Below are 23,643 nucleotides of genomic sequence, written 5' to 3' on the forward strand. Positions count from 1 at the left end.
AAAGGGAACAAATGCAACTGAACATTTCAGAACCTCAAAATAGTGAACCAAAAATGGTCTGCTCTGCTTTTGGTTCTAAAAATGATCGACCCCAAAGCCTTGTTCCAAATAATCTGGTGGATCCATCTCTAATGTGGATTACTGGATTTTAGAAGCCTTTAGAGAATGGTGTTTTTAAAACAGGTAACTAAGAAAAAAGAAAAGAGTCAATCCAAGTGGTTGTAGTACAGGTATCTGACCACCACAGCAGAGACTAGATTTAATAAACATACTTTATGTTCTAGTGTAATTAGAAGAAGGGGATTAGAATTTAGAGTGGAATATCTGGGCTTGAATGTTGACTTGATCTTGCCAGCTGAATGTCTAGGGCATATTTCCGAGGCTCAGTTGTTACCTATGGGTAAAATTAATAATAAAAATGGAAAATGAGTCTATCCATTTTAATTGAGTCATTATGAGGAGCAACATTATAAAAATACTTCTAAAATTGGAATGTCCGTGATAATATGAAAGTCAGTAAATCCCAGTGATTAGAAGTTTGAACTTTACAAAACAACACATCTGGGTTCAAATTTCTGCTCTTCTACTTGCTAGCTCTGTTGCCCTATATGAATACTAAAAATCTTTGACAATCAGTTTTATCATCTGTGAAATGGGGTTAATGTTGTTGGGAGAATGAAATCAAGTAATGTGTATAAAGTATTTGGCACACAGTTAATGCTAGAAAAATTGCTGGCTATTAATACATGTATAAATGATGATCATGGTGATTTTATATACTCATAATTTCAGGTGCCAGTCTAAATACAGACATATGAGAATGTGGCTAGATCCTCGATTTTCCCTGAACCTTCTTTCCATGAAGTTACATACTCTATAGCATCAGTGGGTGAGTTGACTTAGGAGGGGTGCCAGTATGAGTTTGGAGTAGCTTACTTGGTCAGATCCAAAATATGGCTTTTGCTAAATATAAGGATCTAGGGGAGAGAGTAGAAAACTCTTGCTGGGCCAATGCCAAGTATGAAGCAAAGCTGATCTTGGCAATTTTTAGCATTCAATTTTCACCCATTAAGAAAGGAGTGTTAAAAGGTATAAATAAATGCAAAGGCCTAATAAAATCATTGTGGAGTTAAAACATTAAACCTATGGGTTCTTAATTATCAAATAGCAGTTATTGTTTACAAATATTCTCATATTAGGGACTTAGGGATTTCATAGGCCCCTCCCCTCCCCTCCTCTCCCCTCTTCTCCCCTCCCCTCCCATCCCCTCCTCTCCCCTTCCCTTTCCTGGGACGGCAATGGTTTTCCTCTGCTGCTCAGGCTGGAGTGCAGCAGCATGACCTTGGCTTAATGCAGCCTCCACCTCTTGGGCTCAAGCAATCCTTCCACCTCAGCTTCCTGAGTAGCTGGGACCACAGGTGTATACCATCACACCTGGATAATTAAAAAATTTTTTTTTATAAAAACAGGGTCTTGGCCAGGCTCACTCCTGTAATCCCAGCACTTTGGGAGGCCAAGGTTAGGAATTCAAGACCAGCCTGGCCAATATGGTGAAACATCTCTACTAAAAGATGTTCTCTACATCATCTCTACTAAAAATACAAAAATTAGCCAGGCGTGGGGGCATGTGCCTGTAGTCCCAGCTACTCAGGAGGCTGAGGCAGAAGAATCTCTTGAACCTGGGAGTCAGAGGTTGCAGCAAGCCTATATCATGCCACTGCTCTCCAGCTTAGGCGACAGAGCGAGACTCCGTCTTCTCAAAAAAGCAAAAACAAAAACAGGGTCTCAATATGTTGCCCAGGCTGGTCTCAAACTCCCACCTCAGCTGATTCTCCCACTTCAGCCTCCCAAAGTGCTGGGATTACAGGCACTAGCCACTGTGTCTGACCCAGATACTTTTCTTAAAAACAAATATTTACTACCAGCAACCTGGCTGGCCCAAAATCTGACTGGCAGCTTATTTTCTATTCCTCATACACATTAAATGCAGAAACTTAGTAACTATTAGATTTGATTAAATATTAAAATGTCATATTTTTCAGCCAATGAAAAAATTATTTTATATCTGCTCTGGGGGAAATGACTAGCTTGCTACCTTTTAATGGTATTAGTTATACAGCATTTTCTCTTCCTCCCTTCATAGTCAAAATCTTGGATGGCTTACTCTCTATGAGAACACTTCCTCATGGGTTTCGAATCTCCAACTCGTTCCACTCCCAGGTACTGAAACCATATTCTTCATAGACCCCTCTACCTGCCCAAGGGTCAACTTGATTCTTCTCTTGCCATTTTGCATCAGTGACCATGTTGAAAATCCTTGCACTTGCTATCTGCTGCACTCTTCCTGTATTTTGTTTTCTTCTGAATTCTGATGAATACTTGTCTGTTGCTTTAAGGTGCGTGCTCAGGGTTCTGTTCATTATCATTTTCTCTTTGCCTGATCCTTTATCTTTAAGCAAACCCATCCATTCTTGCTTCTCTGGTTATCTCCTCTCTCCAAAGAGCTGGGCCACCATGATTTTTCTCCTAAGCTTGTTATCTTCACCTGGATTTCCTCAAGCTCGGTATATAAAGCCAAAACTCTTCAATTGTCTTTGTAAGCCAGCTCTCCTATCCCTTCTTTGTCTCAGCCATTTTGTTTGTATATGGAAATAAACCTCCTGGTGTTAAAACCTCAAAACTGCAGCATTATCTTTGTCTCTACACTCTTGTTTGACCTCTAGATCCAGGAAATACCCCAGTTTCATTGTAAGGCCTGTCAATTTTATCTCACAATGTTTTTCACACTTATAAGATAGATAGACCAAAGCAAGGGTCTGTGTGACATTCTCTGTGATGCTCATGCTTATGTTCTCAAGATAGTTGCTGGAACTCTAGCTGTAGCTTCTGCATTTCAGGCAGAAAGGAAGAGGATGATCACAGAAACAAGGGACATCTGCCAACTGAGCCTGCCACCCTTTAAGGGTAGCATTCCTGAAAGCAGCACGTGATAATCTTTGCTGACATTGAATTGAGCAGAGTAGTGTTTCGTGACCATCCTGATCTACAAGGGAGGCAGAGAAGTGTAGTTCAAAAGATGTGGACACAGTACTGTTTCCATAAATGGGAGTTATATTGGTAAGGAAGAAAGTGCAAAATGTTTTGGGGTAGGCAATTGACAGTCTCTAACACCTTTTTTCTTGACTTCTCTATGTTTACTTAAATTCCCACTGACTTTGAATAAAACAATCCTTATTTCCCATCATCATAATCTAACTTCACATCTTCATTGTCCTTTTGCTTAGATTATTACAAAACCAAGTGGACTCTGTGTGCCTCTACTTCACTGCAACTACTGTTCTTGTTCATTAATCTATTAATTCAGCAGGAAAATGTTGATAATGGGCACTGTGCTATGTGCTAGCGATGAACAGAATTGTGACTTTTGACTTCAGGGCCTCACAGTTCAGTTGGAGAGAGCAACATGGCACCGGTTGACTCTAGGGCAACACAATAAGTGACATAACAGAGACAGATGAAAGAGATTGAAGCAGAGAGAACATCCTGACTAATTCAATCTGGAAACGATGAGGAAGACCTTCCAGGGGTGAGGCTGTGAGCTGAGTTGTGTATTAGTAGGAATTTCTTGGTTCAACACACAGAGAAATAACAAGTTTTCTGTTGTTGTAAACTATTCCTTACTAATTAAAAACAAAGTGGATCTATTCTTGACCTCACTCTGAATTTAATTTTTTAAGAATGTAATCATAAGTGAAAGCAATTTTAAAGATTGCATTATAGGGCATAGTATTGATAAATGAGAGGAAAACTGGTTCTTAAAGAGTGTACCACTCACTTACCATGCCCTGAAATTAACTGAGAGCTCATTTGTCAAGAGAGCACCTACCCTATAGAGAATTCTTCCAATTAACATCAAAAGCGATCATTCTTAACCTCTCATGCATTAAGAAAATCTCGTCTGCACCCAGTGTTCTGTTCATAATCAATGAAGCCCTTTATGTATGTTATTCCAAATTTATCACCCTGTATATTACTAAAATGAATGAATTAATAAATGAATCTGCTGTAGGTCCAGAAGCCAGATTTATTTGTTGTCTCCTGGTTCTCATGGGATTTGCTTTGGTCTCCAAGACATTTCACTCTGCAGTTTCTCATAGTTTGGGATATTTATTGATAGCTACTGACAGCATGAGTTGGTACTCACAGACTCGCAATGGTTGTATCAGAAAAATGGTTTCGAGGGGGATTAGTTAAATTCTAAAAACGTCAGCCAAGTCACTCTCAGGCTATACTAAAAAGGCAGAGCAAGTGTTGTGCTATATCAGTTCTAACAGTATTATATTGCTATAAAAAGCACACATGAAGATAAATTAAATGATGCTTAATGCTGGTGAGGTCATGGTAAGCTTGATGTAGAATTGTAGGCAAGGCTGGGTATAGAAGGATACCCACTGGAGTATTACATAAACTGCAGAATACCTATGAGCTAGAACACTCCGTACTCTTCAAAATTGGTGCTTTCTGATCATTTTGATTACATGGAAAAGTGCCTACTATGTTCAATGAAGAAGAAGAAAAACAGTTGTATCCAGGTCTGATCCATGTACATGTGGATACATATATCATATGTACACCTCTTTCAAATGATTTGCATCAGAATGTTAATGATAGTCTAAGTGATAAGAAATAGATAGAAATCTATTATCATCTTTAAAGTTCTCTAAATTTTATAAATTTCTAATTAAGATGCACAAGTTTCACAGTCAGAAATAAATCACTCTTTTTTTTTTTTTCTGTGGAATGCGATGGTGCGATTACAGCTCACTGCAGACTCTACTTCCTGGGTCCAAGCAATACTCCCACCTTCCCACCTCAGTCCCCTGAGTAGCTGGGACCACCGGTGATATGGTTTGGCTGTGTCCCCACCCAAATCTCATCTTAAATTGTAGCTCACATAATTCACACATCTTGTGGGAGGGACCTGGTGGGAAGTAATTGAATCATAGGGGTGGTCTTTCCTGTACTGCTCTGGTGAGAGTTAATAAGCCTCACGAGATCTGATGGTTTTATAAAGGGGAGTTCCCCTGCACACATGCTCTCTCGCCTGCCACCATGCAAGATGTGACTTTGCTCCTCCTTTGCCTTCTGCCGTGATTGCAAGGCCTCCCAGCCATGTAGAACTGTAAGCCAACTAAACCACTTTTCTTTTCTTTTTTTTTTTTTTTTTGAGACGGAGTTTTGCTCTTGTTACCCAGGCTGGAGTGCAATGGCGCAATCTCGGCTCACCGCAACCTCCGCCTCCTGGGTTCAGGCAATTCTCCTGCCTCAGCCTCCTGAGTAGCTGGGATTCAGGCACGTGCCACCATGCCCAGCTAATGTTTTGTATTTTTAGTAGAGACGGGGTTTCACCATGTTGACCAGGATGGTCTCGATCTCTTGATCTCATGATCCACCCGCCTCGGCCTCCCAAAGTGCTGGGATTACACACTTTTCTTTATAAATTACCCAGTCTTGGGTATATCTTTGTTAGCAGCAGGAGAGCAGACTAATACAACGGGGACGTGCCACCACACCTTGCTAACTTTTTATTTTTGTAGAGGCGAGGTTTCACCATGTTCCAGCCCAGACTGGTCTCGAACTCCTGGGCTCAAGCGATCCTCCTACCTTAGCCTCCAAAAGTTCTGAGATCACAGGCATGAGCCACTTTGCCTGGCCAGAAATTAATCACTCTTAAAAGGAAAACTTAAAAGGACCATGTAGTAGAGGATGAAGACATTATTTATAGGTGTTTTTTTACAGGTATACATTCTACACTGCTGATTCTCAGACTCACATATAGTATGAGGTCAATTTCACTAAGGGGCTCAGTGCAGGCTCTGGTGCTCCAGGCTTTGAGCCTAACTGCCTGCCATCACTCTCTCCCCTCCCATCCCATTCTCCAGGCTGCCATCAGATTTCTCTTTCCAAAGCATAGCTATTGCCCTGTTATCCTCTCTCTGGAAACATTTTTAAAACCTGTTATCCTCTCTCTGGAAACACTGTTAAAAGCTTCCCGATTGTGCACAGAATAATCCTTCCCCTCCGCTGGCTCCAGTTCATGTCCTCAGTCTGATATCTCTCACATCTCTCACACCTCCTGCACTCCAGCACAATGGAGCTACCGTAATGACGCTCTTCACCTCCCCCTGCCTACCACTTTACTCTCATTTTTGCTTCTCCTACCTATTCTTTCAGACCCTGCTCAAATTCCCAGAGTGACCACTCTGAATTAATCGTTCCCTCCATTATTTCCTCCTTGCACTTTATTGATCTCTTTTATTGCGTTAATCAGAATTTTACTTGTATTATGGTTCCTTGTGTCTTTCTGTTCTTGTATTGATTTTTAGCTCCCCAAATCATGTCTTCATTTGTAATCTTTATGGAGTGGTTCTGAAACGTTAGCACATATTCCAATCATCTGCGGGTTCATTAAAACAGATTGCTGGACTCTATCCCTGGTGTTTCTAATTCAGTACATCTGGGGTGGGGCAGGAGAACTGGCATTTTTAATAAATCCCCAGGTGATCCTGCTGCTGCCTCAATTTGGCGACCACACTTGGAGCACCACTGCTTTTCATTTTCGTTTTCCTTTTTTTTTTGAGATGGAGTCTCGCTCTGTAGCCCAGGCTGGAATGCAGTGGCACAATCTCAGCTCACTGCAACTTCCGCCTTCTGACTCCTGGTTCAAGTGATTCTCATGCCTCAGCCTCCTGAGTAGCTGGGATTACAGGCGCCCCCCGCACCACGCCAGCTAATTTTTTTATTTTTAGTAGAGATGGGATTTCACCACGTTGGCCAGGTTGGTCTTGATCTCCTGACCTTGTGATCTGCCTGCCTCAGCCTCCCAAAGTGCTGGGATTACAGGTGTGAGCCACCACGCCCAGGCACTGCTTTTCAAAACTAGAAAACAATGAACTAACATAAATGAACTTGCTATAGTAGATAGGGACTGGAATTTCAGAGCACAGGACTAAAAAATGCCAGTTCTGCCGCTTAATGCTTAAACAAGTTATTTAAGCCCTCTGAATCTTCATTTTCTTGCCAGAAAAAATGGAGATATTATTACAGTAAGTCTTCAGTGTCACCCATAGATTCTTGGAAACTGTGAATTTAAGCAAAACAATACATAACAAAACCAATCTTACCATGGGCTAATTTACATAAACAAGAGTTAAGGGCCTATGAAGTACTTCTGGTCACAAAAGCATCACCTAACATCTAAATAAAAACAAAAACACAGCTGGGCACGGGGACTCATGCCTGTAATCCCAGTACTTTGGGAGGCCGAGGCGGGTGGATCACCTGAGGTCAGGAGTTCGAGACCAGCCTAACCAACATGGCAAACATTAGCTGGGTGTGGTGGCAGGTGCCTGTAATCCCAACCACTCAGGAGGCTGAGGCAGGAGAATCATTTGAACCTGGTAAGTGGAGGTTGCAGTGAGCCAAGATTGCGCCACTGCACTCCACCTTGGGTGACAAGAGAGAGACTCCCTCTCAAAACAACAAAAAACAAAAAACACTTCTAATATTAAACGTTGAAATAAATATGACTATACATATATTTAAGAAAGATTAATAAACACAAACAAGGTCATTTAAATACTGTTTCCAATTCAAGGTTAGGAGTGATCAGAGCCCATCCCAGCAGCTCAGGGCATGAGGTTGGAACCAGCCCTGGACAGGATGTCAACCCATTGCAGGGGGCACTGACACCCACCCACACCCACACTCACACTCACTCACACTGAGACTGTGTGAATATGTTGGTTAACCTAACATGCACAACTTAGGGGATACCTGGAGAAAGCCCACAAAGATAGTTGCCCCAACTGGGGATAGATTTTTTTCACGTGAGTATTATAAAGAAACAACACTACTTTGGGAGGCTGAAGCAAAGCAGGCAGATCACAAGGTCAGGAGATCGAGACCATCCTAACACAGTGAAACCCCCGTCTAAACTAAAGATACAAAAAATTAGTTGTGCGTGGTGGCATGCACCTGTAATCCCAGCTACTGGGGAGGCTGAGGCAGGAGAATCGCTTGAACCCGGGAGACGGAAGTTGCAGTGAGCTGAGATTGCGCCACTACACTCCAGCCTGGGTGACAGAGCAAGACTTTGTCTCAAAAAAAAAAAAAAAAGAAAGAAAGAAACAAAACTGAACAAAACAGTTATTCAAGAACCAACCATACTTCTTAAATAGGGTTGTCCTGAGGGTTATATGAGATCATGTTTGTAAAGTGTCCAGTAAGTGGTGGCTACCATTATAATTAACTTGTTTATTCTATGCAATAACTTTATAAGATAAATTTTGCCACATTTTACAGACAAAGAGCCTGAGGCAAACGGAGGACCCATAATTTACCAGAAGTCCTCTACTTTATGAAAGATGAGACTGAGATTCTAATTTAAGTTATTTTGACACATTCTACTCTACCCACCCCAGCATATTAAATGTAATGCACACTCAAAAAACGTTCTTAATGTTGGATTTCTATATTTCTTTATGCAAAATCTTCCATTGACATTGCCATATCTGAAAACATTTTCCTGGAGCTTTTCTTTTTTGAGTCTCACTCTGTTGCCAGGTTGGAGTGCAATGGCGCTATCTCCGCTCACTGCAACCTCTGCCTCCCGGGTTCAAGCAAGTCTCCTGCCTCAGCCTCCCAAGTAGCTAGGACTACAGGTGTGTGCCACTGCGTCCAACTAATTTTTATACTTTTAGCAGAGACGGGGTTTCACCATGTTGGCCAGGATGGTCTCCATCTCTTGACCTCATGATCTGTCCACCTTGGCCTCCCAAAGTGCTGGGATTACTGGAGTGAGCCACCACGCCTGGCCCTTTCCTGGACTTTTAACTGAAGATTATTTCCATTGTGATGGGCACAAGTGCAGCTTCCATTTCATTTTAAGAGACTGTGAGAAGCAACAAGTCAGGTAAGTAAAATTAATGATTAAAGAAAGAACTAGCACTTAAAATATATAATTTATGAAACCAAGTTGCCTAAGAGAAGCGCCACCTTGCAAGACTTTGTTACTTTGTGGCATGAATAGTTTCAGGAACATCATAATATAGAGTTTAATTTTCTTTGGTGTTGTTTGTCTTGAGGGTGGTAGAGGTATTTTTTTATTATAGATTTTATGATAAATAACTTGGTTTTAATATCACTTTTGAATTTGTTAGACATTAAAACAATAGAGAAAAACCATTTTCTAAATTGAAAATTCACTTGTGTGAACACTAAATGCTGGGATTTAATTTCTTTGTTTCTATAGAAACAAAAGAAAATTGAGATTAAAATAAGCTAAAATGGAATTAAGTTTTATGAAACAGTAAAGGAACTTATTTTACTTGTTCCCAATGTAGTGTGGTGAAATAAAATTTTTATTTAAAACTCAAGCTGTCTGTGGGCCATTCTGCCTTCTGAGAAAAAGTTCCTTTGGAACAGGGAGTGGCAAGATTTATATATTAGAAAAAAAAAATCTAATCTCTTTGCTGTTTCATTCCAACTTGAGAAATGGCTGGTGATGGTTTGGAGGGGTTAGTGGAGGATGAACAGTGTCTTCAATGTGAAAACTTAAGCCAGTGCTCCCTGTATTGTTCACCCGCTGCAGGTTTAGCAGAGGCAGTAATGTTAATGTCTTTGGATTGGTAATGACAGCCCAGTAGGATAATAGGCCAAAGAACCAACATTCTCTGTGATAATGGAAAGGAAGGCAAACTGTGAGTTGGAGCTGAAAAGCTTTGAACAAAGTAGGCACTTAACACTTGTTTTGACTCATTTGTGTTGCTTCAATGTAAGACTGAGATATTTAGTACAATGCAGGTACTGCCAGGCATGGTGGCTCACACTTGTAATCCCAGACCTTTGGGAGGCTGGGGTGGGAGGATCACTTGAGCCCAGGAATTTGAGGCTGCGGTGAGGTATGATTGTGCCACTGCATGCCAGGCTGGGTGACAGAGCAAGACTCTGTCTTGATTTCAAAAAACCAAACAACAATAACAAAAAATGTGAATACCCATGTGGTTGGTTTTAGGCAAATTAAGGGAAAGGGGCCAGGTTTAAATGCTGGGTTGGCACAGTTGAAATGAAAAAAAAAATGTCTGTATTAGATGAGATGTGGGGAATTGGGGCTTTTAAGAGACAGAAACTCTGAGAGAAAAAGTCACCATGAGCCTAAATCCACAGGAATTTACAAAAATTTTAAGGTTTCCTGACACTGACATTTAAGTTATACTTCTACTACTTAGATAATATGAAATGTAATGTGGTTCTAGTATTAGAGTCCTTTGCCTTTTTTTTTTTTTTTTTTTTTTTTTTTTTTTCCCCGAAAACAGAGTCTTTCACTCTGTTGCCAGGCTGGAGTGCAGCGGTGTGATCTCTGGTCACTGCAATGTCCGCCTCCCAGATTCAAGCAATTCTCCTGCCTCAGCCTCCGGAGTAGCTGGGACTACAGACGCATGCCACCACACCCAGCTAATTTTTGTATTTTTAGTAGAGACAGATTTTCACCATGTTGGCCAGGGTGCTCTCGATCTATTGACCTCATGGTCTTCCTGCCTCGACCTCCCAAAGTGCCAGGATTACAGGAGTGAGCCACCATACCCGGCCTGCCATTTGTGTTCTTAGTCATCTTTGAGTATCCAATAAAATAATATTTTCATATATTACAATAATTCTAACCTAGACAGAAAAGGATACATCTTCAACTCTAGCATGGATTTGCTCCCACCATTTAATTAAATTGCAAATCAATTGAAAAAAGATTGAAGAGGGAGAAAATCTAAATATCATCACCCAAAACAATGATGAGGTTCATGTCTTGGTTAAACAGAGTAAGAACATCCCCCATCCACAATTCAAAAGACTCGAGTTTGGAATTGCTGGATCTGTAGAATTTGGATGACAATTCTTGTCTCCTCAAGTATGTTTTCCATATATAAAATGGAACACATATGATGGTATCATGAGGATGTTGAGCAAATAGTAGGCCCTCAGTAAATGCATATTGTTTATTGACATGCAAAGTAACCTGATAAACTTCATCACTACGTTGTTTTATTATTTTTCTTTTTCTTTTTTTTTTGAGACGAAATTTTACTCTTTCACCAAGGCTGGAGTGCAGTGGCACAGTCTTGGCTCACTGCAACCTCCGCCTCCCGGGTTTAAAAAATTCTCTTACCTCAAGTAGCTGGGATTATAGGCACCTGCCACCAAGCCCAGCTGATTTTTGTATTTTTAGTGGAAACGGGACTTCACCATGTTAGCCAGGCTGGTCTTCAACTCCTGACCTCGTGATCTGCCCACCTTGGCCTCCTAACATGCTGGGATTACAAACATGAGCCACTGCACCCAGCCCTTTAATTTTTGCTTTTACAAGGGAATGGTAGAAGGCAATTAGGGCCACCTTTGTGGGCATACAACCTGTGCCACCACACAGGACTCAACACTCCAAAGGACCTCACACTTAGCTTAAGACTCTGCTGCTTGAAAATCTTCATGCTTTTTAGATGAAAGATCCCGCATTTTCATTTTGCACTGGGTCCTACAAATTATGCAGCTAGCCCAGAAGGTAAAATTACTCTGTAAGCTTCAGCCTTTCTGACTCTTTCTTGAGTACTTTCCCTCCTCCATTCCCTATTACGTGGATAGCTCAGGTAACTATATTGCTTAATGGGATTCGTACCTGACTGTGGTTGATTGGTTCAGAAGAGGGCACCTCACTCCAGATGGTCCAATTTAGCCCATTCCCATAGCTAAAAGTGATTGGCCCAAAGATGGACATTTGAGGGAAACTAAGTCAAACTCTAGAAATTTGACACTTGAATGGCATGATGGAGCTGATAGACTGTTGATGGCAGTATTTTCCACTTTTTGAACTAGTAAGGAAAAGAAAATTGATTTCAAGAGAGAATAAAAAGGAACCTGGCCAGGCGCGGTGGCTCATACCAGTAATTTCAGCAATTTGGGAGGCTGAGGCAGGTGGATTACCTGAGGTCAGGAGTTCAATACCAGCCTGGCCAACATGCAGAAACGCTGTCTCCACTAAAAATACAAAAATTAGCCAGGCGTGGTGGCATGCGTCTGTGATCCCAGCTACTTGGGATGCTGAAGCAGGAGAATCGCTTGAGTCTGGGAGGTGAATATTGCAGTGAGCTGAGATCACGCCATTACACTCCAGCTCAAGAAAAAAAAAAAAAAAAAAAAGAACCACCAGGCATGAAGACCATTGCAAAGGTGAGGACTGAAAAGAGGTTCTTGTGAGCATGCTTGGATCCATTTCTGAGGCCCGATTGCGTCCTGTAGTTGGATAATTATTATGAGAATGAAGAAAAATTCTTTCCAATCCATTCCCGTTTTGTCAATTCAATTAAAGAGAGAGTTGTTCTTATTTTGAGAGAATTGTCCTTCCCTGTGCCACATGTCATCCTTTACCTAGAGCTGCATTCCCTCTCTGACTTCTTACTGACTCAGTGACCCTGTGGGTGGAGTGCGTTCCCACTGGCAGCATGCAGGGAGTCTGCAGCATGTATTTTCATGCTTGCATTTACATGGGCTCTGATTTGTTGTTGTTGTTCTACATATGTGGCATGGATATTTGAATCTGATAGAGAATCTAATATTTTTACAATCAAATAATACTCTATCTTTAATCTGAAACTTTGCTTAATAAGAACATATGGGACTTGCAATTAAAAAAAAAGTAAAATAAGATGGAAGACCTAAATCCACCTTGAAGCATAAATAGTGGCGTTATTTTAAGAAATGCACTTGCCGATCCTAATAATGTCTGTAAGAATATATAAAAGCACCTCCATGCCTCATTCTTTTAGACAATACGGTCCAGTGGGAAAAGCTTTGGCTCTAAAGGATACTATTCTCAAGCTTCATGATATGTTCATTCCACCCGTCTTGATCTCAATTCAAGGAGGTGCATAATGGAATTCATAATTTTGTTCTATCAAACCTGTAAAACAGTACCGGCACCTACAGATAGCAAGTTGATATAGAGTTTCTGCAGCTCTAAGCATGACGACTAAATTTGGCTGTTTAAAAGAATGACAAGGGCAGAAATCATAAAGACCTTGCCCAGAGGGCCTTGATTGTCTTTGCCTTCCTGTCCTTTGGCTAGAACTTCATTGGTGGTGGTTCCAAAAATTGGCAGAATTTCTGTGATGGATTCACCCTAAGAACTGTGGGGACCCAGCCTCCCTTAAAGGATTTAAGTATCCAATATCCGAAGAAAATTGAGGTTTTTTAAGGCAAAGAATAGAGAAAAAACCACAGGTGACCTGTGACAATAGCTAGATTTTATAAGAAGACATTTACATTTTATAAAATTTTTAAATGATCTGAGGCTAGTTGTCCTAATTTGAGAGACCTGAATGGTTGAGGAAATAACAGCCTTTCTCATAATAATATTTTCTTATATCTAAGGTATATCAAAGAAATCAAAGTTTCCAGATTTTAACACAGAGGAAATGGAAATTCTAAATAGTAACATCCCTCTTTGAATCCACCCTACCTCCTGGCCATTTCGTTTTTGAGTCAGAGTCTCTCTCTTTAGCCTAGGCTGGAGTGCAATGGCATGATCTCAGCTCACTGCAACCCCCATCTCCCAGGTTCAAGTGATACTCTTGTCTTAGCCTCCCAAGTAGCTTGGATTACAGGCACATGCTACTATGCCCAGATAATTTTTATTTTTAGTAGAGATGGGATTTCAACATGTTGGCCAGACTAGTCTTGAACTCCTGATCTCAGGTCATTCACCCACCTTGGCCTCCCAAAGTGCTGGGATTACAGTTGTGAGCCACCATGCCCAGCCTCTCCTGGCTTTTGTAGAATTGCATTTGATTCAGCTATTGGGTCTGGTATGATATTGTTTAATTTGGGTTGGCCAAGTTAATTGCTTGGTTCCATTTCTCTTGTCTGTTCTCTATTTGGTTGGTTTTATAATCTACAAATTCACATCCAGAATATATGTAATATATATATATATTTTTCTTCCAGTAAATGAATAACTTATTATGAAATTTTATTAGACTGTTTTGAAACTTCCAAAAATTTTAAATTGCATTTACTACTTAAAGGAAAAATTTAAAATATAACTCAAATCAGAAAGTATTCTATTTAAGAAAGATTTATGTTAAATATTTTTGGTAATGCGCCATAAGGGAAATGTTGTAAAATTTTACTTAATTTAAATAGTATTTGTTTCCTTTCACTTTTCTCAGTGGTACTTTCTCGTTTTACACTCTAATCTCCTTTTACCTGGACAATTCCAATTGCTTCCTAACTGGGCAATGTACATGTCCTGTTGCTGACCATGGAAACTCTCTAAAGCACAAATATGATGCTCTCTTCCTATTTGAAACTTCCATCAAGGTTACTTGCAAAATTAGATTCATAGTCCTTGGTCCTGATGCCTGAGACCCTGGCTGACTTGCATCTGCCTTCCTATACAGCTTTAAACGTTGCTACCTCAATAAGATGTTCCAAGTTTTTGAAAAGTACTTTAAAGGATGAACCTGCTGTAGGCATGAGGAGTTGTATGTGGTTCCCCAAACATCCTATGTTCTTTCAAGTTTCCATGCATTTGCACATTCTGATACTGCTGTCTGGATTGTGATTTTCTACCCATCCTGCCTTATAGGAAAATTTATTTATTTCTCAAGGTGCAAATGTTCTCTCCTCAAGAAGATATGCTAAAACTAATCTTTAGTCCATCTCCAGGTAGCCGGGAGTTAATACTCTTTTAACACTGTGTATGTATTTCTAGTACGGAATCTAGATCTGTACATCACATGTACATTTAATATCAACTCTAACCTCCACAGTAGATGAGGCTTCATTGTCCTGACCTAAGGCATGAGTAAGAGAACTGGTTAGCAGGCTCTCAATAGGAAATAGAAAGCTAAGCAGGGTGGTTCTTCTTTGTGACTTTATAAGACATTGGATAAGTAAATCTGATCAAAATAGACTTGGGTTCAAACCATGGATTGAGCATGATGCATTCCACTCATATTATCACATTTACAAAATACCCATTTCATATTATGGGTATTTTCACTCATACTATCTCAGATAAATCTATTATATGGTTTGTGGAGGTAATTAGTGTTTTAGAAGCTGAAATTTATTGCAAAACTGATAAACTCTTGTTTGCACATGGTAATATTTAAAGAATTTCCACCATTCGCCACACATTACTGAACTGGATAATTATCTGAAAGGCAGATTCTGGTTTTGAAGGTCTAGGCAACAGCATGGTAGACTTTCTTTTTAGTCCTTTCTTTGGTTATCGTTGGCTTTCTAACATTAATGTAAATAAGAATTACCAAAAAAATGAAAAACATATTTGTTGTATTTTAGGGGTAACAAAGTGTCTTTTGAAAGAGCAGTTTAAATATTCCAAACCTTTATATTATTAAAGTACAGTGTGGTGTTTTTCCCTTTATTCTCTTGATAGCAAACAATTTATCTGGGGCGTCTTCCTAATCTATAGCGTAAGGGCTTGCATTTATTGCCAAGGTCCTTCTGATGTGAGAGTTTCTGGATTCCACAGAAACACAGGTTGAGGTAGTTTCAAGAGACAAGCAAATGAAGCACACCTTTTGCGCTGGGCTGCAATTGGGTGATTCTACCTCAAACCTTTGGGGAGCTGGTATAGTGATAAAAATTTTAGAGCTAGAATGCAAGGTTTGAATTCCAGCTTTGTTACTTACCTACCAGTATGTGCTACCAGGAAAGTCACGTAACCTCTTCTTGCCCTGATTTTGTCTACCGTTAAGTAGGGATAATACCAATTACTATCTCTAAGAATCTTGAGAAGATTACATGTGTTAATACACATAAGGTGCTTGGAACAATGTCTGACACATCATAAATATCATGCAAGTGTCAGCTCTCACTGCACTGGTTTCAAGTTTCCACAATCAGCCTCCTTTCTGTCTGTCTTAAGGTCATGCTATATTTTGTATAAATGTTTCTTATGGGACAAAATGCTCCTGTCTGTTTAGGAGTGTGGGTGTGAGTGTTTAAAGACACTGATGACTTTTGCCTTATAATGGAAATTCTCTGCACCAAAAGAGCCAGAAGATTGTATTATACATTTATAAATGCACATCAAGTAAAAACAGAGAGGGAGATGGATCCCAAAGGACATATTATCAGAATCGGACTGCAGATGGAGAATTTATGTGATTTGGTATAAGTTTAAATATAGAGTTGTTTTACTCCAAAGCTTAAAAGAAGAGGAAGGAATATTTATGGCCATAGCTAGTGGAGTCTTCCCTATTTTTAAAACTTAAGTGAGGATAACTATTGGCAGAATTTGTCATTCATCTCAATCAGGATTCTGACTCTTACTCTTAAATTCTTTCTTTTAATATTTATTCTTAAAAGTTCTTATTATTCATGAAGTCCATTTTTTAATAATTTGAAAAGAATTGGAGTGGGAGGAAATCAGAGCTGTCATGGGAATCGGAGGTAACAGGTAAGGGGAGGGGAATCTGTAGAGCACAGGAGCCAGGTGTCCTGTGGATCTCAGCCACAGCCACCCCCCATCACATCTCCTGTATTGTTTCTGACCAATGGAGCAATGAATTCACCTTTTTTTTAACCAAATGAGAAAAGGGATGCATGGAAATTCCACGGTCAGTGTCAATGAGGTTAGATGATAAGCAACTCTAAATTAAATGAGAAACTTCTATATCAGAGGCTTTATTTAATTTATTTTGTTATTTTGTCTTACTGTGGCTTCAGAATTTCACCCAAGAAATGTATGGAAGGTTTAAGAATACCATGCCAAATAGTAGATCTACATGATCTTTTCAGTGGAATAGAAGAAATATGATCAGGACTTGGTGGCTCTAAATTAACTTGTTTAAAAACAGGATTCTTGATTTGGTTATGTTTTGTTTTTTTTTTATCTCCAGTGATGTGCTGGGAAAGGTTGAACAACTGGCACTTTGAAATAAAGCCCTGATTTATGCTGTTGGCTTATTTCTTTTTGGTGATATTCCCACCATAGCCACTTTTGATCTCCCAGTGTGATGATACTAAATGAAAAGTTAAAAGAGAGGTACACAGTGGGGTTTTGAGAGCCTATGGAATCCAGCAACTACATAACTCTGTTTGCATCTCAGAAAAGATTTGACAGAGGCCAAAAAAGAGATTGTCCTGAGAACTGGCATATAGAAAAAGCTCTATGGCTTGCATAGGCAATGATGAGGCATAGCATTCAAACAGGGAAGTTGGATCAGTCAACATTGCTTGACTGCACAGCATTAGATAGGCCAGCCAATATTCACTGTTACACTGTTGTATTTCAACTAAATTAGTCACATATACATTCCTGCAGATGTCCACCCGGATATATCAAAGAAAATACTCAAAAACGCTGTGCTTTTGTTTTGTTTTGTTTTTTGTTTTTGAGACGGAGCAAGACTCCGTCACCCATACTGGAGTGCAGTGGTGCAATTTTGGCTCACTGCCACCTCCACCTCCCGGGTTCAAGTGATTCTCCTACCTCAGCCTCCCAAGTAGCTGGGATTACAGGTGCCTGCCACCATGCCAGGCTAATTTTTTGTGTTTTTAGTAGAGATGGGGGTTTCACCATGTTGGCCAGGCTGGTTTCGAACTCCTAACCTCAAGTGATTTGCCCGCCTCGGTTTTCCAAAGTGCTAGGAATACAGGTGTGAGCCACCGTGCCTGGCAAAAACTGTGCTTTCTTATGATATATTTTTCTTTCCCTTTCTTCTAAACAATTTTTAGATTGTTATCTCATTTTATTTCATTTTCCATCAGAAGGTTTTTACCTAGGAGTCTGTATTCTTAGGTGTTGTATGCTTTGGAGGAATTTACTCTGTATTCATTCCCTCTGATGTCCTATATGATGCCTGTTTCCAAAGGAGGCAGTGAAGTCAAGGAACAAGATATCCTCAAGCTACTCTTAGAATCAGTGTCCACATAGATCTGGTGCACAGAAATGAAAGAAAACAATTTGTGCAAAGCATTAAAAAAGGGGGGTGGGGCACTGAGAGTGTAACAAGTGCTTCTGAGAGAGGACAGACGGAGAGAATCCATGTGCAGGGATGGCAGCCCTGAACAGATGATGTTTGACCTAAGATCTGAAGGGCGAGCTGGGGCTACAGATATTGAGTTGGGGGTGAGGTGGGCCACCATCTGGGGCGCAGGAGACAGATCATGCTTAGTGAAGGAACACAATGCATTCAAGCTGCTAAAGGAGTGCCAGGCAGGAGCCCAGAAACTCAGGGCAGCCTCCTGCAGGATGAGATGGGACGGGGTGTGCAGCGGGGGCAAGACCTAGGGGATGAGATTATGTGCTTGGGTCCTTGGATGGGAAATGGGGAGGCAGAAGAATGAATGGTGAGATGAAGTTTTATCACCAAGGAAGAGGCTGGTATTCATGAGGTGTTTACATCAGGAATTTTTATTAAATTTAGTGAGCAGTATTGATCTGGGACTCAGTGATCTGGAGCCGAGAGAGAGAGAGAGACTTGCCCCATATCTGGGCAGTATGAAGAGTGACCAAACAGCCACATAATCATGACTAAAAGAGAGACATATCTCGAGGGTTTGACAAGTCTGGGAAGGCCGGGAAGGGAACCCCCAGAGAAGGAGGAGTCCTGCTTTTGAAGGGCAGGGGCATTTTGACACACAGAGAATTGTCTCTTGTGAGTGACTTTTAGGCAGCAGGCTGTCATGCACAGTTGTGTAGTTTGCATACTTGGCAAAGGTACTCAACACAGGGGGCAGTGGGTGCTTCCACCAGCCCTCTCTCAGCTCTTCAAATCTACACCATGGCAAGGGACATAGAGATGGGTTCTTTTTGACATGCTCACTGAGGCTTTAAGCCAGTGAGACCCTAGAGACCCTATTCAGGAATAACTGGGGGAGAGGGGCATTTGTTGGGGGCAGGAGTGGGAAGAGGTTATGAGGTTCTTTGCCAGCTGGGATGGGGTCCAATCCTGAACAAATTACAGTTAATGTATTTTATTTACACCTAATGTTGGTTGGGCAGGGATTACTTAATTATATACTGCATATGTGTATATACCCACCCACACATGCTATGAGTGCTGTGAGTGTACATATACATACGTGCATACGTAAAGGCGATGTGATGGTTCTTAAATGCATTAGCATTCTTTCTTTTCTTCCTTTTCAGGTGCATCATTTCCCACTTACCTCCCACAACCACTACCTCCCACATTGTCCAAAATATTCAGCTGTCTCGGGGAGAATCATGATTATTCCACTGAGACTGCAAAAAGAGGGAAGGACACGGCTTTTAACATCAGGTAGAAAATTTTGTTGAGTCTGTAGTAAGTTAGCCTCTTGAAAATACTTTTCTAAATTTTTATACATTCTGGTTAACTCATTAGAAGTCAGGCCTGGAAGATGAGATCATCTTCAAGAGGAGGACCTCTGCTTGCTTCTGTCAAAACGGCTGAGTCAAGAGAGCATGCTCTCTCATGCCTGTAATCCCAGTACTTTGGAAAGCTGAAATGGGAGGATCACTTGAGTTCAGGAGTTTGAGACCTGCATGGGCAACATAGTGAGACCTTGTGTCTACCCTAAATTTAAAAAATTATCTGGGTTTAGTAGTATGTACCTGTATTCCCAGTTACCTGGGAGGCAAGCGGGGAGGCGGGGCGGAGAATTGCCTGGGCCTGGGAAATTGAGGCTGCAGTGAGCCATGATCACACCTCTGCACTCCAACCTGGGCAAGCATGAGATTTTGTCCTCCCTACTCCCCCGCCAAAAAAAGAAAAGAAAAGCTGAGTCAGGAGACTTAGGGTTCCACAAGAATGGGATAGCATCTCTACAAGTCAGAAAGACAAAGCAGAAACTCCCACTTCAACTCAAGTAGAATGTGGGAGAGAGAAAGGAGATAGAGGAGATATGGCAGGAGGAGGCTTGATGCTGAGCGACGGGATGTCTAAACAGTGGTTGAAACAGGATAGAACATGTTTCTCTCCTTTCTGGTTGCCTGGGGAAGGCAGTTCAAGGCTGGGATGGCACTCTTCAGTGTAAGAGACTCAAGCTTCACCTTTTTATTTTTTACTCTGTCATGATCCTTATTCCAAGGTTGCCTCATAGTCCAACATAGCTGCTGTAGCTCTGTCTACCTCATCTCAATCTCACCCAGTAAAGAAAAAAAGAAGTAAAGAAGGCCATACTCCCACATTTGATCACTTTGCTTATATCCCTTAGCAGAGGTCAGTCACCTGATCACTCGGATGCAAAAGAGGGTGGAAAACATAATTGTTATTCAAAGAAGCCATGTGGAGAGCTAAAATACTGTGGCCCTTATAGCTAGAGGAAAAAATGAGGCAATCAGTGAGGATAAATCAGAGAACTGACGCTGGGAGAAAAGAATAGGTGAACAGACGTGGAGGTGTGTTAGAAATGAACACATGTATTTAGGGGAGTGAAGGACATGGGGCCTTTCCTACTCTCATGGTATAGTCTGGGAAACCACTATGACAGGCCCTGCTGGTGCTGCAGCCACACGATGGCATCTGGGCCTGATGGATGTGCCTGAGGCTGCACTATTTCTGTGCTCAGCACAGGGTCTCAGTTGTTCCCACAGTCCTCCATGATGAGGTGTGTTGGGTTAGGGCCAGGCACCAGCAGAGGGCCAGCATGAGAGTCAGGATGCAGTGGCAGCTGGGACCTCTGAGATTAGAAGCCTGACACTTGAGCAGGTGAGACAGGACCTCCTGCCTATCTGGGCATCAGCCAGACCAGCCAACCCTCATTAGACACCAGATGTATCCAGAGTCCCCTGTGACTCTGATCCCTCCCTCTCCCCCTGTTCCGAAGACACAGAGAGCTTCTTCATACAGAGGCACCATCTTGGGAAGGGGGAGGGAGTAACTTTTTTTCTCTTCCCATGCATGGGGGAGCTAAATGAGAGATGGATGGTTCTTGAGAAGGTTTAGCTACAGAAGCCAATTTTTAAGTTAGGCATCTGAGTATAATGTGAGCGCATTTTCTATCCCGTATATGTACATAAAATTAAACTTGCAATGCTAAATCATTTACTTTTGAGTAATAATTTACTCTTACTCTTACACTCATCAGAGTGTAAAATGAACAAAAATTGAAATTCAGATTGCAGATTTTGATTTGGGGTAGACAGGTGGCATTTAGTGTTATATCAGGCTAAAGACATTACTTCAAGCTATACCATTTACACAGAAGATCGCCTTAGCTAGAGATGTTTTTACAAAACTGAAACTAGTAAAGAAAAAGTTGATTTGTCAAGAGAACTGACTCCCACAAATCAGGTGTTTTCCAAGTATTCAGGCATGCAACATTCACACAGATGCTCTCAGGTCCTCTTACGAAGTAATGGATTTAAAAAGTATGAGATGAGACATCAGATATTTTGGTTACAAAACCATCCCTCTTGATCAACCAAAATATTCAAATGCACTTCAGATATGATGGTTTCTGAAGTGACCTGAATAACTTGTTTTCCCTTAACCGCTGAGTTAAACCCAGACACAGCGACTCCAGACAGAGAGCAATTACATGGGGATATTGTATGGCTATTGCCTGCAATTTAAATAAAACAAAGGTGCACATGGCATGCACCTACATACACACACACATGCACACACCCACACACCTGCCCCCAACCACATGCACACTGTGAAGTATTATATTAATGCCTGCACACTCCACAAAACTAGTCCAGCAACTTGCTTATTAAGCTTTTCATTGGAACAAAGTGATGGTCTTCCCTCCTAAAATATGGTATCTAAAAAAATGAATAGTTTGTTAATTTAGCAAAAAGTTGTGGCCAACTTCTCCAGGGAATGATGGAGTTCAAGCTGTCTAGTCGACATTTCTATAGTACTTTAAATATTTAAAGCAATTGCCTCTGAAATATGGATGACCATGTAGGGAAATGTACAAGGGAAGATTGCTTTCTCCAATTTTGTTTGCTCACTTTGATGTGAAAAGTTGTGAAAAAAAAAAAAAAGAGTTGTGACCCTTAATTAGATAAGGATTTATCTACATTGCTTTTCTTTTTGTGTGCCCGACCCCACTAGGGCTAGGTGATCTGCATTGCCTAGTGTTGACACAAATGGGCAGTGTGAACCTTAAACTGCTGTAAGCACCACTAAAATGTGGCCTTCCTTATATGGTCAGTGATGAGGGCGTGACAGCACAACACCCGTCATCTGATAAGCTAGGGTCAGGAGTCATTCGACTGCTTTGCTTTGTCTTTGAATTTCTAAAAGCCAAAAACTTTTAATGTTTTAAATAAGTAAATTACCTAAACATGTACAGTCCTTTTGCACGTATTAACTCATCAGAGGCCAACGTGAGTCAGGGAAGGCTCCCTAAACAGTCAGGGGCTGTTCACTGGGTGTGTTGTAACTGTAAGACCACGTTTTGGTGAGAATATGAAATGTAATCTGGAGAGCTTGTGTTGCATGGTGGTCACATGATCCTTCTTAGCAAGGAGCCAGAGGGCATGATGTTAAGCAAATGGCAGGATGTTTTTTCAAATGGTGGCAATGTCTATACTCAGAGTCAGAAACTCAACAGTAGGACTTTGATGAAGGAAGAATATTTTTCTTAAAGCAAGATACATTTTAGTGATAGAATTAGCTTTTTAGTTTATTCTCTCATGTATATATATCTACACACACATACACATACATATATAATGACTGTTTTATAATGTCTTGGAGATTTAGGTGATCAGGTTTTCTTCATGCCACTATTTAGAATTCAGTGAGATCAGGTGGCTAGGGAAAAGAACAATAAATTATAACAACAGCTTCCTTTATAGTCACCATGTAGAAGATGACTTATTCACTGAGTCATAAAGTCATAAACCAAAATGTCTTGGTAAAGAAAAATTTTAATTGATACTGATACATATTTATTCTGTTCCAGGTCTATCTTATAATTACTGAGGATGGGATAGGGCACAGTGTGTGTAACAGATATGTCAGTCCTTTGGACAAGGTGCTGTGGGAACACAGAGGGACTTGTGTCCCTTGGATATAGGAGGTTTTCCTGTTTTGGTCTCCTACAATCTCTCCTTGTGCTTCAGTCAGTGTATGAGAGTAGGCAGGGGAAGAACCAGCTTCAACATACTAGGGCTTTTAAGAATGTTTACAGTCTTAAAATTTTATGCTCAGAATAGGTCACTGAGAGCCTGTAATCCTGCAAGATTTCAGAGCTGCTCATTGCACTTTCCGTAGCAACTCTTTCATCAATCTGATCATGCTCTTAATTCCAGATTTGGTGTTGCAGGTAGTCAAAATACTAGTGAGGATTCAGTTAATGCAACTCAGAAGCCAGCTTTCTCGTTTTGATCACAGATTCAAATTCTACAATTTGGAATCCATAGGCACTTCTAGATTGAGTCTTGTGGAGATTTTTTTTTTTATTTATTAACAACAGAAAGAATGAGAAGGCAAAAGAAAACATTGAGTAATAATCAACCCAAGTAAATTGAGCCTCTTTCTGCAGAAGGCAAGTAGTTCTAAATAAACTGAATATTTGGCAATTTTTTTCTATCCACACTGTTTGACTCCATTCTGGGCC

This window comes from Aotus nancymaae, unplaced genomic scaffold (assembly GCF_030222135.1).
Source record: "Aotus nancymaae isolate 86718 unplaced genomic scaffold, 86718_ANA_hifiasm-v0.15.2.pri h1tg000014l, whole genome shotgun sequence".
NCBI classification, from domain to species: domain Eukaryota; kingdom Metazoa; phylum Chordata; class Mammalia; order Primates; family Aotidae; genus Aotus; species Aotus nancymaae.